Source organism: Ochotona princeps, chromosome 12 (assembly GCF_030435755.1).
Source record: "Ochotona princeps isolate mOchPri1 chromosome 12, mOchPri1.hap1, whole genome shotgun sequence".
Taxonomy (NCBI): Eukaryota; Metazoa; Chordata; class Mammalia; order Lagomorpha; family Ochotonidae; genus Ochotona; species Ochotona princeps.
In genome coordinates, this window is record NC_080843.1 from 54,663,978 (window position 1) to 54,676,431 (window position 12,454).

The following is a 12,454-nucleotide window of genomic DNA, read 5'->3' on the forward strand; positions in this document are numbered from 1 at the left end:
CTTGTTAAGATTTAACAGCTCAACTGTAGGACAAGTTAGGTAATCCTTGTGTATGTTAAAATTAGTCCACATTAATAGCAAAGAAACAAAAAGGGAAAAATTCTATTTGAGTAAAGCAGTGTTTTGATTCAGATAACTTGCCTTGGTTATCCTTCAGATCCACAATACTGTTATTTGATTGTTTATAATAAAGAACACCGCACCTGACTGTCTTCTGGCTCCTTTTCTGACAAGCTTCTTAAAGGGATTTCCCGTGAATCTGTCTGCAGTTCCTTAACACCGTGCAGTCCATCCAGATTTGAAGGCAAGATTTTTTTAAAGTCCACCATGTTGCAGAGAAATGGGGTGGTGGTTTTGAACTAAACGTTTTTGAATAAGTGACTCAGTATGCAATCTTAAACCAGTTTTCAGTAACTTCAGAGAAGACAAATACAGATATGCCTCAACTTACGAAGCAGTCACATTCCCATAAAGCCATCATAAGTTCAGTGTTAGATATTGAAAATATGTATAATGACCTAACATCATGGCTTAATGACACAGTCTACTAGCCCAGGAAAAGATCAAAACCCACAGTACAATTTTTACTGAGTGCATGCTATTTGCTCACCTTTATAAATTTGAACAATTTCAAGTTGAACCACTATAAATCAAGGACCACCTGTACAATGCAGCTTTTTTCTAGATATTATCAAATTATTAAACTATTTTTAATGTTCAAAAAGAGTGAACACTTTTACTGTACATTTCTTTTATAAAAAGCTTTATGTTTATTTGAAATTCAGATTTACAGAGAGAAGGAGGGACAGAGGGGGAGAAGAGAGAGATCTTCAAACCATGGTTCACTCCCCAAATGGCCACAGTGGCCAGAGCTGGGCTGGTCTGAAGTCAGGAGGCCAAACTTTCCTCCAGGTGTGTCACATGGTCACAGGGGCCCAAGGACTTGGGCCATCTTTGACTCCTTTCCCAGACACATTAGCAGGGAGCTGGATCAGAAATGGAGCAGCCAGGAGTCAAATCAGCATTTATATGGGATGCCAACACTACAGGCCAGAGGGGTGCTGATCCCTATTGTACATTTCCACACATTGCTAAAATTTGAGTGTTATAAAGAAGCTAAAAGAAGACAAGTGGAGAAAAAACTAAGAAGACATCCATGATAAACATGAATACACTGAAAATGTAAATTCTCAGTTGCCTCCCTCCATTTAAATTTCATTCGACAGTGAACGTACAATCTTGCAATGGAGGGGAGAAAAATCTTGACGCTTATATGTTATTTGGCCTTTTCATTATATTCATCAGAATTTTGAAAAAATGTTAAGCAATGGATCCCTTGAAATAAATATTCTATGGAACTTAAAATATGAAAGAGAAGTTTCAAGCTATTGCTGTTCAGGTGCAGTTTAAACTTCAGTTTAAACTTACATTTCTGGAGAGTAGCGATTGCGTCTTGTCTCTAAATCTCATTCAGTTTTAAAGAGATGGTTCTGGAAAAACTGGCATTCATATGCAGAGGAGCATAATGACAGCTCCTCCCTCTATGTACAAAAACCAACTAAAAATGGATGGAAGACATAAAATAACACAGGAAACTCTGAAAGTTCCAGAGGAAAATGGGAGATGCTTCAGGAATCTAAATGGGCAGGGGTTGCCAAAAGACAAATAAACAAGCAAGATTTCATCAAAGTAAAGGGATTCTGCACATCAACCAACTGAAAAGGTAACTAAGGATTAGAGAAAAATGTTTCCAAGTTATACATTTGACAGAGGGCTAATAACCAGAAAGTGTAAGCTCAAACAATAGCAAAAAAGAAAAAAAACTCCACAAACAATTAAGGTGGGCAGCAGATTAAATAATTCACCAAAGGAAGACATAAAAGTGGCCAACAGGTGTGTAGAAAAAAAAAGTTTAGCATCAGGAATGCAAGTCAAAACTACAGTGAGATACTCCCTTTTTGCAGTTGTATTGACTGTTATCCAAAAGACCAAAGATAACAAGTGTTGATGAGGATAGGAAGAAAAATGAGCTCTTGTATTCTGCTGGTGGGAATATAAATTAGTCTAGTAATTATGGAACATGGCTTGGAGCTCTTCAAAAAACTAAAAACAGATCTGCCATGTGATCTATCCAAGGGAAGTGAAGTGCTAAAGAGATGCTGTACTCTCAAATACAACAGCACTGTTCACAATAGCCAAGAAGTGTCCAGCCACTAGTGAATGGTTAAAGCATATACGCAGTAGAATACTACTCAGTCATAAAAATAGATGAGTTTCACTCCCCAATTGGCCACAGTGGCTGAAGCTGAGCAGATCCAAAGCCAGGAGCCAGGGACTTCTGCCAGGTCTTCCTCATGGATGCAGGGTGCCGAAGACTTTAGGCATCCTACATTGCTTTCCCAGACCACAGGCAGGTTGCTATATTGGAAGTGGAACAGCTGGGACACAAACTAGTGCCCATATGGGATGCTGGTACTTGCAGGTGTAGGATTAGCCTATTGAGCCATCATGCAGACCCCCCCCCCCACACACACCACTTTTTTTTTCTAAGCACTGACTTTATTTTCAAATTTGAGTAAACAAAAACAGCAAGCGTAACAAACTCTGATGGTGCATCAAGTTAATAAAAAGAAACCAATCCTAAAATTTTTACCTCTCAGTGATCAGATGCTTCTATAGTTTACCTGTATCTGATAAAAATGTTAGATATGAACTCAGAGATGTTACATGGAGCAATTATAACAAAAATTATAATCACTTTGGCCTTTCTGCCAGAACTTATCTGCAATGTGTCCTTTGGAGATAATGCCTCTAAGCCATTTAGAAAGGAGAAAAACTCTTCAAGAATCATCAAAATTGATGTTTGAGCACAATTTTAAGAATTCCAAACATGGGTAAAGGGTTTTGCCAGTTTTGATGGCAGAGTACAGTTTAATCTGTTGTCCTTTTTATACCTTTAGTTCCCAAGCTAAACACAATAATCCTATCATACAACTCATTTGTTAATCCATTCGGTTTTCCTGGTAGAATTGTTTTAAGACAAGCTAAGAATAGCATGCCCTGTATGAATGTGGACAGTAAAATTTGTCTCAGTACAAATATTTATAGATATAGACAGTCTGTGACTCATGACTTGGCTCAAGACTTTATGACATTGTAATAGTAGGAAAGACATAGCATTCAGCAAAACTGTGCTTACAATACGATGGGGGTGCTAGTGACACATGACATGCTAGTGCTGTGCAGTCAGTTCTTCCCTGGGAAGCCAGGAAGCTGGGCAGCAGCAACGGCTTGGCTCCCAGTTCACACCACCACCATGAAGCAGACCATTGCACCAGCGTGTGCTGTACTGCTCATCTGGGAAGTTCACAAGATTAGGGTTTATGGTATTTTCTGCCTCCTACAAATTAATCAGATGTAGCCCTCTAGAAGGCTGGGGGTCATTCGTATGTTAAAATGATGGTACAATATTTATACCTGTTGAGGGGCAATATAGTTCACTTAAAATAAGTTTTCATATACCATAACTTGTTAAATTGTTCATTTTTGTATAAGGCAGTTTATGACATCATCAAGTACCACTAAAGGAGTTTGCAGACAGAAGTTGTCTAAGCAGACAGCAGCTGTTTCGCCTGGTCTGGAAATATGAAGCTTCATTTCGAAAGTTTACAGAAGCTCCTTCAACTTGTTGAGGGAAAAGAACTAGAAGTGGTAAAACGGAACGATGGACTGGTGTTATGCAAATAATTAATGACTGCTTAAATTGAAGGACAGATATAGGAGGAGGTGGGTCCTTGAAGGGTTAAGGTTCTGCATACTAAAATAACACACGGATAACAGACTCTTCAATCTACAGTTACAAAGCCAAGCACTAGTACTGATTAGTAGTTATTTGCACCATGAATACTACATGTTCTAACTTTGGGGAAATAAATACTTGATTGAAAGAATATGAAATCATCTCTCTTACATTCCATTGCAGTTAAGATAACATAAAACCTAGTTGACCCACTGGTTTTTCTTAGCTGAATTTTCTCTTTTTCACAAGAGAGGCAAGAGATTCTAAGTAGTGGCTGCTTAGAACCTGGTTAGACTCACTATCCCCTCCCCTTCCCAGGACTTGTATCCATTTATGACCAGTGCTGTAAAAATGTGCCACAGACTTGGTGATTTAAAATAACATTTTATTTTTCTGCTCGTGGAGTTCTGGAGGCCAGAAGTCCTAGATCAGTCTCCAGGGCCTCCTCTCAAGGTGCTGGCTCTGGTTGTTTCTCTCTGGAGGCCTTAGGGGAGGATCCGAACCATTGTTTATAGTGCCTGCATTTTGGAGTCATCTTTTTAAAATCTATTTTTATTGTAATGGCAGATTTACAGAAAGAAGAAGAGAGACAGAAAGATCTTTCATCTGCTGGTTCACTTCTCAAATGGCCACAATGGCCAAAGCTGAGCCAATCTGAAGCCAGAAATCAGGAGCCTCTTCCAGGTCCCCCATGCTGGTGCAGAGTCCCAAGGCTTTGGGCTGTCCTCTACTGCTTTCCCAGGCCATAAGCAGGGAGCTGGATGGGAAGTGCAGCAGCTGGAATGAGAACTGACACCCATATGAGATGTCAGCACTTGTAGGTGCAGAATTGCGCGATTTCACCACCTCATAGGCCTCTCTATCTTCTTGACTGGTGATGCTTTTCTTGAATCCCTCTATCATATCTACTTCCTCTTCCTTAGTCAAGTCTTCTTTTACCTCTCTCCTTAGAAGGTCATTGTGATGACCCAGGTAATTCAGGATAACCCAACACCCTTAATTTAATCACATCTACATCAAAGTTGATAGCTACCAACTGGAACCTTCTGTATCTGGCTGTCTTTGGAGAGCATTATTCAACTTACAATACAATTCTATTTGTCTTCCTCCCTGGTAACAGCCACTAGCTGTTGAAGTAAAACAAAGTATCACTGATTGCATCCATTACCTTAGCCTGAATTCTTATCAGGAATGGGCCATCCACCAAACCTGGATTTTTCAACTGTCTACGGCGTGATGGGTTGATTTCACTTCAGTGGCCTCCAAACGAACAACACATTCCAGGATTTGTGACCTTCCACGGAGAGTCTGGGCTAGCCATCTGACCTGGTTTGGCTCACAGGTATGATCAGTGTTTGCACAAGGGGGATTGTCTGCTTGGAGTGTCACTCTTGGCCTGAACTGCTAGAAAAAGTGACGTCTGTAGACAGAGGCTCTGGAGTAGGGACAGGCGAGCATCACGAAAGACCAGATGGTAAATGTTTTCAGCTTTGCAGGCCATGTGTTTTCTGCGATGGTCATGACCACTCGACTCTGCCACTGTAGTGCAATAGCAACCATAGATATTATGTAAGCAAATGAGTGGCTGTACGCCAGTAAAATTTTATGGACAATGAAATCTAATTTCATATAATTTTCACGTGTCACAGGATATTTCTTGAATTCTATTCAACTGTTTGAAATGCAAAAAAAAAAAAAAACCCTTCATTTTTCTCAGGGACTAATCATTTGAAAACTAGTACTCATAGCAGTACAAAAACTAACTGTGGCTTGAATTCAACCAAGGGTCCTTGTTGGTCACATCCTGCTCTGGAGGACGGGGAGGCCATTTGGAAGGTTCCAGTCACAGCTGTGATCCATCTGAATACAGCCTCACAGGACAAGCATGGCTGCCAGAAAGCCTCAGCTAAGCTCAGCCAACCCACCACACCATGGTGTATATCTGTGGCAGTGGCAGCAGGTGTGTGTGTGGCGGGGTGGAATCTGTGGCTTTGCTTAGGGGTGGTGCGCTACATAATTTGAATAGTAGTCATGGTCCTTATTTGGGTGTTTGGATTGCTGCTCCACCTTTGGATTTTTGCTCACCAGGAATGCTCAGGTAAAAGCTGCTTGTTGTAAAACATAGGCACACCTAGTTGAAAGCACCTACAGTTATCAATTTGGTTGCTACTTTGTTTCCAAGTAATTTCCTGGCTCAATTTGCTATGCCTGTACACTATTTAAGACATCTCTGCTTGAAACACATCCTTCTCCCAGATCACTTGGGCAGGCTTGCCATTTTGGTTGCTAGGAATGACCTGATCAATTTCTTCCTCCTCCTGTGTGAATGCTCAGGTGAGCTATTCTGTTCCCCAGCAAGGACACCGTGTGGTCAGTAAGGCAGCACTGGCCTCTGAGGACACGGCTGTTCCTGCCATTGCCACATTGGCACCATGACCACCGTGTCCCAGCATCTGCCTGCCAGCATGCAGCCAGAGACGTGCTTAAAAAGCACGCGGCTTTCCTGTCCAAAGTGGAGCCTGGGCATTGCTCTGTGTGTCTTCAGTGCGAGCTTTCCTCGCCCTTAGGAATGGATGACGATTGGCCTGGCCACACGCAACTGCCAACAAAGCAGGAAGTACGGTACAGGAAAGTGAGGCTGTACATGGACTTTATCCTCCATTTAAGGCTAGCAAGGGACTAGTGAACAAAGGGCAATCTTGGTACTTGGGGCTGGCAATAAAGAGGTGAAAAAGATATTGGTAATTTACCCTGTGGGCAACGGGAGAGAAAGTGAAAGGGCTCAGGTAATCAGAGAAAGAAACTTGACTTTTCTCAGACATGCATTTTCCTGGTCACAGGGGTGCACTTGTCAGCATGAGAAAGGCAGGATGCACACGACATGATGGATACTTTGGAAGGCCAGCTTTGCAAGTATAATAGGAGCTGGGAAGCAAGAGCTCAGCATTCTCTTGCCTTTAAAAGCAAACCCGAGATTCCATAACCAACAAACAACTCCAGATAATCTTAGAAAAATATTGGTCTCTAATACTCAGGTTCCTCCGTTTTCTGAAAGGATATAACGCTGTCACAAATCCCCTCACCAGCCCCCACAGCTTTCCGGAGATGACTTTAATCAGCATGATAGTCAAGTGCAAGTATGCATGGGTGGTTTAATAGGCTGTAATCATGTTACCATAATAAATGACAATAGATTTTTGTGCAAATATTTAATATTAATTAATACATTACTATTAATATATCCTGCCTCTTATTAGATTTTTCAAAGGCAACTGGGATAAAACCTGATTAGTGCTGCCTCCAATTTGAGAACAGTGACTCATACAAGGGACAATGACAGGAGGAAAACAGGCAGGAAATTCTCCCAGCCATGACTTTTCTTCTGGATGTTTTCCTCGACTTCCTCTTTTGTTTGTATGCAGCGCAGTCCTGGTTCCTCCGAAGGCAGGGCTACAGGCAGCATCTGTGTTCCTGGGCTGCATCGAAGGGCTGTGTGCTGCTCTAGGTAGCCAGGGTAAGGCTATGAAGAGTAAAGATGGACTCTGCTGTGCCAGGTGATAACCCCAAAATGTGCATCTCAACGGTCTGGTGGAACACAAATGAAGGGTCATGGAGGAACATATTCTATGGAAAGGATGAGGTGTGGGAGTCGGGGACATACCCTTCACCTGGAAACTGATATCAACACATCTGATTACTAAACTTGTGTCAAATATTTTCATTAAAATGTTTCAAAACATTTTTAGCAGAAAAGCAGTATTTAAAATAGACTTTCTCTCAGTAGTGAGGCTAATCTGCCAAATAAATGACAGTTTGGGCTTTTTTTCAAATAACTTTCTGTCTGAACACAGGTCCTACTGTGTCAAAAGCATCTCTTTACCATAGTGTGTGTCTATTTTCCTAGCCAGAGAGTTAGAAACTGAGAGAAATTCTGATTAAAAGGTGACAAAATTTCCGTAACAATGAGTTATGCAAAAGACATTTAAGACTATCTAACAATATCCATATTGGTGTTTTCTAATTCTAGGAAAAGAAACAGGAAATCAGAAATCAGCAGATATTTGAAATATACCAGGTAGAGATCCTTTTAAAAAATACATATAATTAAAGTCTGGTGTGATAGCCTACTGGCTAAATCCTCACTTTGCACTTGCTGGGATCCCATACAGGCACCAGTTCTAATCTAGGCTGCTCCACTTCCCATTCAACTCCATGTTTGTGGTCTAGGACAGCAGTCGAGGATGGCTCAAAGCTTTGGGACCCTGCACCTAAGTGGGAGACCCAGAAGAAGCTCCTGGCTCCTGGCTTTAAATCAGCTCTGCTCTGATGGCCACTTGGGGAGTGAACCAGCAGATGGAAGATCTTTCTTTACGTATCTCCTTCTCTCTGTATATCTGCTTTGCAATAAAAAAAAAAAAAATAAAGTAACTCTTTAAAATACGCATTTAATTATCTACATAGTAGTAATTATTATATACAATATTATAGGACTGTTCTGGAGAGTGAATTAAGAATATGTACTTGTTTAGAAAACTATCAAGTGTGAGAAGACTGGTATGACTTTGTCATATTGTCTTTGGATGGTGTATTTTTTTTTCCATTTCTAACAACAGTTTTATGGCCCATGCTTAGAAAAATAAAACATTCTTGGAAAGGTTATATATGCAGGTTAAAACCAAGCATCATGAAGGACTGTCTTCCATTCTTCCCACCCTGCTACCTCACCCTCCCAGTACCCCAATTCCCCTTTATGGAAGCAGCTTCCAATGTTCTATGTATGTGTAAATGTATATTTATATATTCTTAGTCTCATTAAATTAGTTCTAACTCTTGCCATTGCCCATCCGTAATTGCTTACCTATGACATACCTATTTTTGGTAAACCATATGAGGGCTCTTCCTCTGAACGGCATCTGGTTATTATCTCCTTTTGTGCCATGGTAGTTTGGATTCGTTACCCCTGAAGCAAAACAACTATTCTACAGTTGCCTTTTCCTTTCATGCCATTTCTTTTTTAATCAAGTTTTTGCAGTGCTCTACAGCTGCTTGGCTGATGAGCTGAAGCATACTGCTCTGGACATCTTCCTCTAGGGAGCCCTCCTTGATGACTTCCCTGGTGCTAAATCCTAGTCTTAGTGATTGAACTGCTTCAAACCAAACTCATTAGGCAGAAGTCCTACGCTGGTGCAGTAGCTAAGCTCCAAATAGTTTCATGTTTCCTGGGTTTTTGACATGTTTTGTTATAAAATATAATAAAAATTGAAGCAGTCACTGATTCGTTGTAATGTATTGCACTGCTGACTTCTTTGAGTCCTTAGTTGACTGGCTTCCTGCTCTCACTCATCCTGCATTTTGATGGCAGTGTCACAGGCATCTGGAGCCTCTGTTTGCTTCATTTCTTCCCTTGTCAGTCTGAACTTATTTTCCAGTCTGGAAAGTGCTCTTTGAAAAACATCTCATCTCTTCATCCTCTTCCTACACTAAAGGAACCCTACCTCAAACTTGTAATTTACTTTTCCTACTTGTATTGTTGACTGAGCCCAGTGAAGTTATGCCAAACGACTGCAAACCACCATGACAAATTCCTGGCTTCCAGTAGGCCAAGTCTTTCTAATGTTACCTGTCAATCATTTTACCTTTAATATTACTTAGGAAATATAACTGGCTGGCTATAAGAATTACCATGGTAGACATCATAACCGTTGCAGAAACAATGCATTTCTCTTCTCCCAGCCCAATGACAGGGCATTTCAGGCTAGGATGTGTAGTAGCTCTGTTCCTTGATGCCATCCAAGGAGACAGGTTCCTTCCACCTTGTCCCATCTTCGCCAGCGAATGGCCTTTACTGGCCCAGGGGTAATCTGCTTTGTTGACATTCCAACTGGCAAGATAGAAGATGAGGAGAAATGGATTCCTGGCTCTGTTTTAAAAAGTGTTTTAAGAGTTATTTTCACTTTGAAATGCGATATGGCAGGTCTGTGGCAGGCCCAGTGAACAACTCAGTTGGCTAATCCTCCCCCGTCAAGCGTCAGGATCTCATGATGCTGGTTTGTGTCCCAGCTGCTCTACTTTCCATCTGTCTCTATGCTTTTGGCCTGGGAAAGCAAGTGCTTGGGGCCCTGCACCCGGGTGGGAAACCTGGAAGAAGCTCTGGCTCCTGATCAACTCAGCTCTGGCTGTTGTGGCCACCTGAGAAGTGAACCAGCACATGGAAGCTCTTTCTTTCCATCTCTCCTTCTCTCTGTAAATCTGTCTTTCCAATGAAAATAAAAAAAGAAATGGGATCTTGCATCCCACAAAAAATTTTAACCACTCCTTTTTTTTTCTAAGGGCTCTATCTGGAAGTTTTACAATCATTTCCTTTCACATCCTATTAGCTACAGTTTATTCAGATGACACATCTAGATGGTAGCTGAGATAGTCTTTGAAAAAATGATTCAAAGAATTCAAGCACGAGATACGTACTGGGACACACAAAAATCATAAATGCCCAGCTTGCTGAACTTTGATTAGCAGAATGTGCCTGCACAACCAACATGGGCAATGAGCATCTCCAGGATGCCCGACCCTTCCTTGTGCCCTCTCTGAGCCTTGCCCCCTCCTTCCCAGAGCAGCCACTCTTCTGTGTCCTGAAAGCATCTTTTCACCTACTTTACTTCTTCATATAAATACAATCACATACCATTTATAGCGCGATTCTTTGGCATAGAATTATTTATTTTTTTAAAAAGATTTATTTTTATTACAAAGTCAGATATACAGAGAGGAGGAGAGACAGAGAGGAAGATCCTCTGTCTGATGATTCACTCCCTAAGTGAGCCGCAACGGCCGGTGCTGTGCCGATCCGAAGCCAGGAACCAGGAACCTCTTCCGGGTCTCCCACACGGGTGCAGGGTCCCAATGCATTGGGCCGTCCTCGACTGCTTTCCCAGGCCACAAGCAGGGAGCTGGATGGGAAGTGGAGCTGTCGGGATTAGAACTGGCGCCCATATGGGATCCCCGGGCTTTCAAGGCGAGGACTTTAGCCGCTAGGCCACGCCGCCGGGCCCTTGGTATAGAATTATGTAAAATCAGCTCTATCTTTGTGTGGCTCTGTCTTCAACTGAAATTCTATTATGAAAGAAGAAAAAAGCTATTCCACCTGAATGTATCCTTCTAAGTTTTATTCTGAAGTCCCTTATCACATCCTGTACCCATAAGTTTTCTTTTCCAACTTGCTATATATGTTTTATCTGTACTTAACATATCCTTTAGTCTCAAATGAATTGGCACAGCATCATTTCTACATTTTAGTAGAGCAGCCTTATCCCAAAATAAAATCCAGATCTTTATGGGACACCTGGCCTGAAGAATATGTAGGGTAGGGCCCAGCACAGTAGCCTAGTGGCTTAAGTCCTTGCCTTGCACATGGTGGGATTCCATATGGGCGCCAGCTCTAATCCAGCCACTCTACTTCCCATCCAGCCCCTGCCTGTGGCCTAGTAAAGAGGTTGAGGACGGCCCAAAGCCTTGGGACCCTGCGCCCGCATGGGAGACCCGGAAGAAGTTCTGGGTCCTTGCTTCGAACTGGCTCAGCTTTGGCTGTTGCGGCTGCTTGGGGAGTGAACCAGTGGATGGAAGATCTTCCCCTCTATCTCCTTCTCTTTGTATATCTCCCTTTAAATCTTAAAAAAAAAAATTCCAGAAGAATATGTAGGGCAGGACGTGGAGCATGCAGCCCTGTGCACGAGACCAGGGACAGACCAGAATCGGGGGGAGGGCCACGAAGGGCTTATTTGATATTATTTTGAAATAACTGCTAAGGGCTTCTACAGACCAGGCTTCTGTACCTGCAGGCATCCAGAGAGCTGGGACAGGGAGTGGGTTGGATAGCGGGACCTGGTCGATCTCAAGACCAGGCCACTGCACTCACCAACACACACCAAGAGCCAGATCAGGGAATCCAGTGGAGGTTTTTAAGGGTCTCCCTGACTGGGCAACTGAACCCAGCATTACATGCAGAGTGCCACAGTTGGGGCGCACTGGGCCAGGCTGCCGCATACAGTGTCTGTGTCTGAAGATAGGCCTGGTGGGAGTTTAGGGGTTTCACCTGCCATTGCAGCTCTGAGGAGTGGGGGTCAAGAGACCTGGATCTGAGGACTTGGCTGGTGGGGGTTTACACAATCCCTGAACTCACATGGATGTATGGTCCAGCCTTGGGGCACATGTTTCAAGACTGGGCCACCTGCATCGCTGACTCCCGTGCAAGGATGAGCAATACTCAGATGCACACAGAAAGGCATCCGGCTCCTCTAAGCCAACAAAAAGACTTCAAGTACCTCTTCAAAGGATGGAAACCAAACTAGGTAGAGCAGCACTTTGGGCCAAGTTCTACAGCAAGCCCTAAGTCTGTGATGAAATCTGTTACCTCTAGTATAAGCAGCCAGCAACTTCTCAGAACAATCAAGCACTCAAGGACATTCTTCCCCATCTCAGGGACCCTAAGCAAAAAGAGACGATTACTAAACATCAGTCAACTAGAGGCCGACATACTGCTATATTCTCTGCATTTTGTTGTTGTCTACAAGGCCAGCGCTCCAGTTTTGGGTAAACGAGCTGCTAAGTGCCATGGCAAAAGGTCCTGAGAATACAGAAGGGTGAAAAACTGGCGATAAC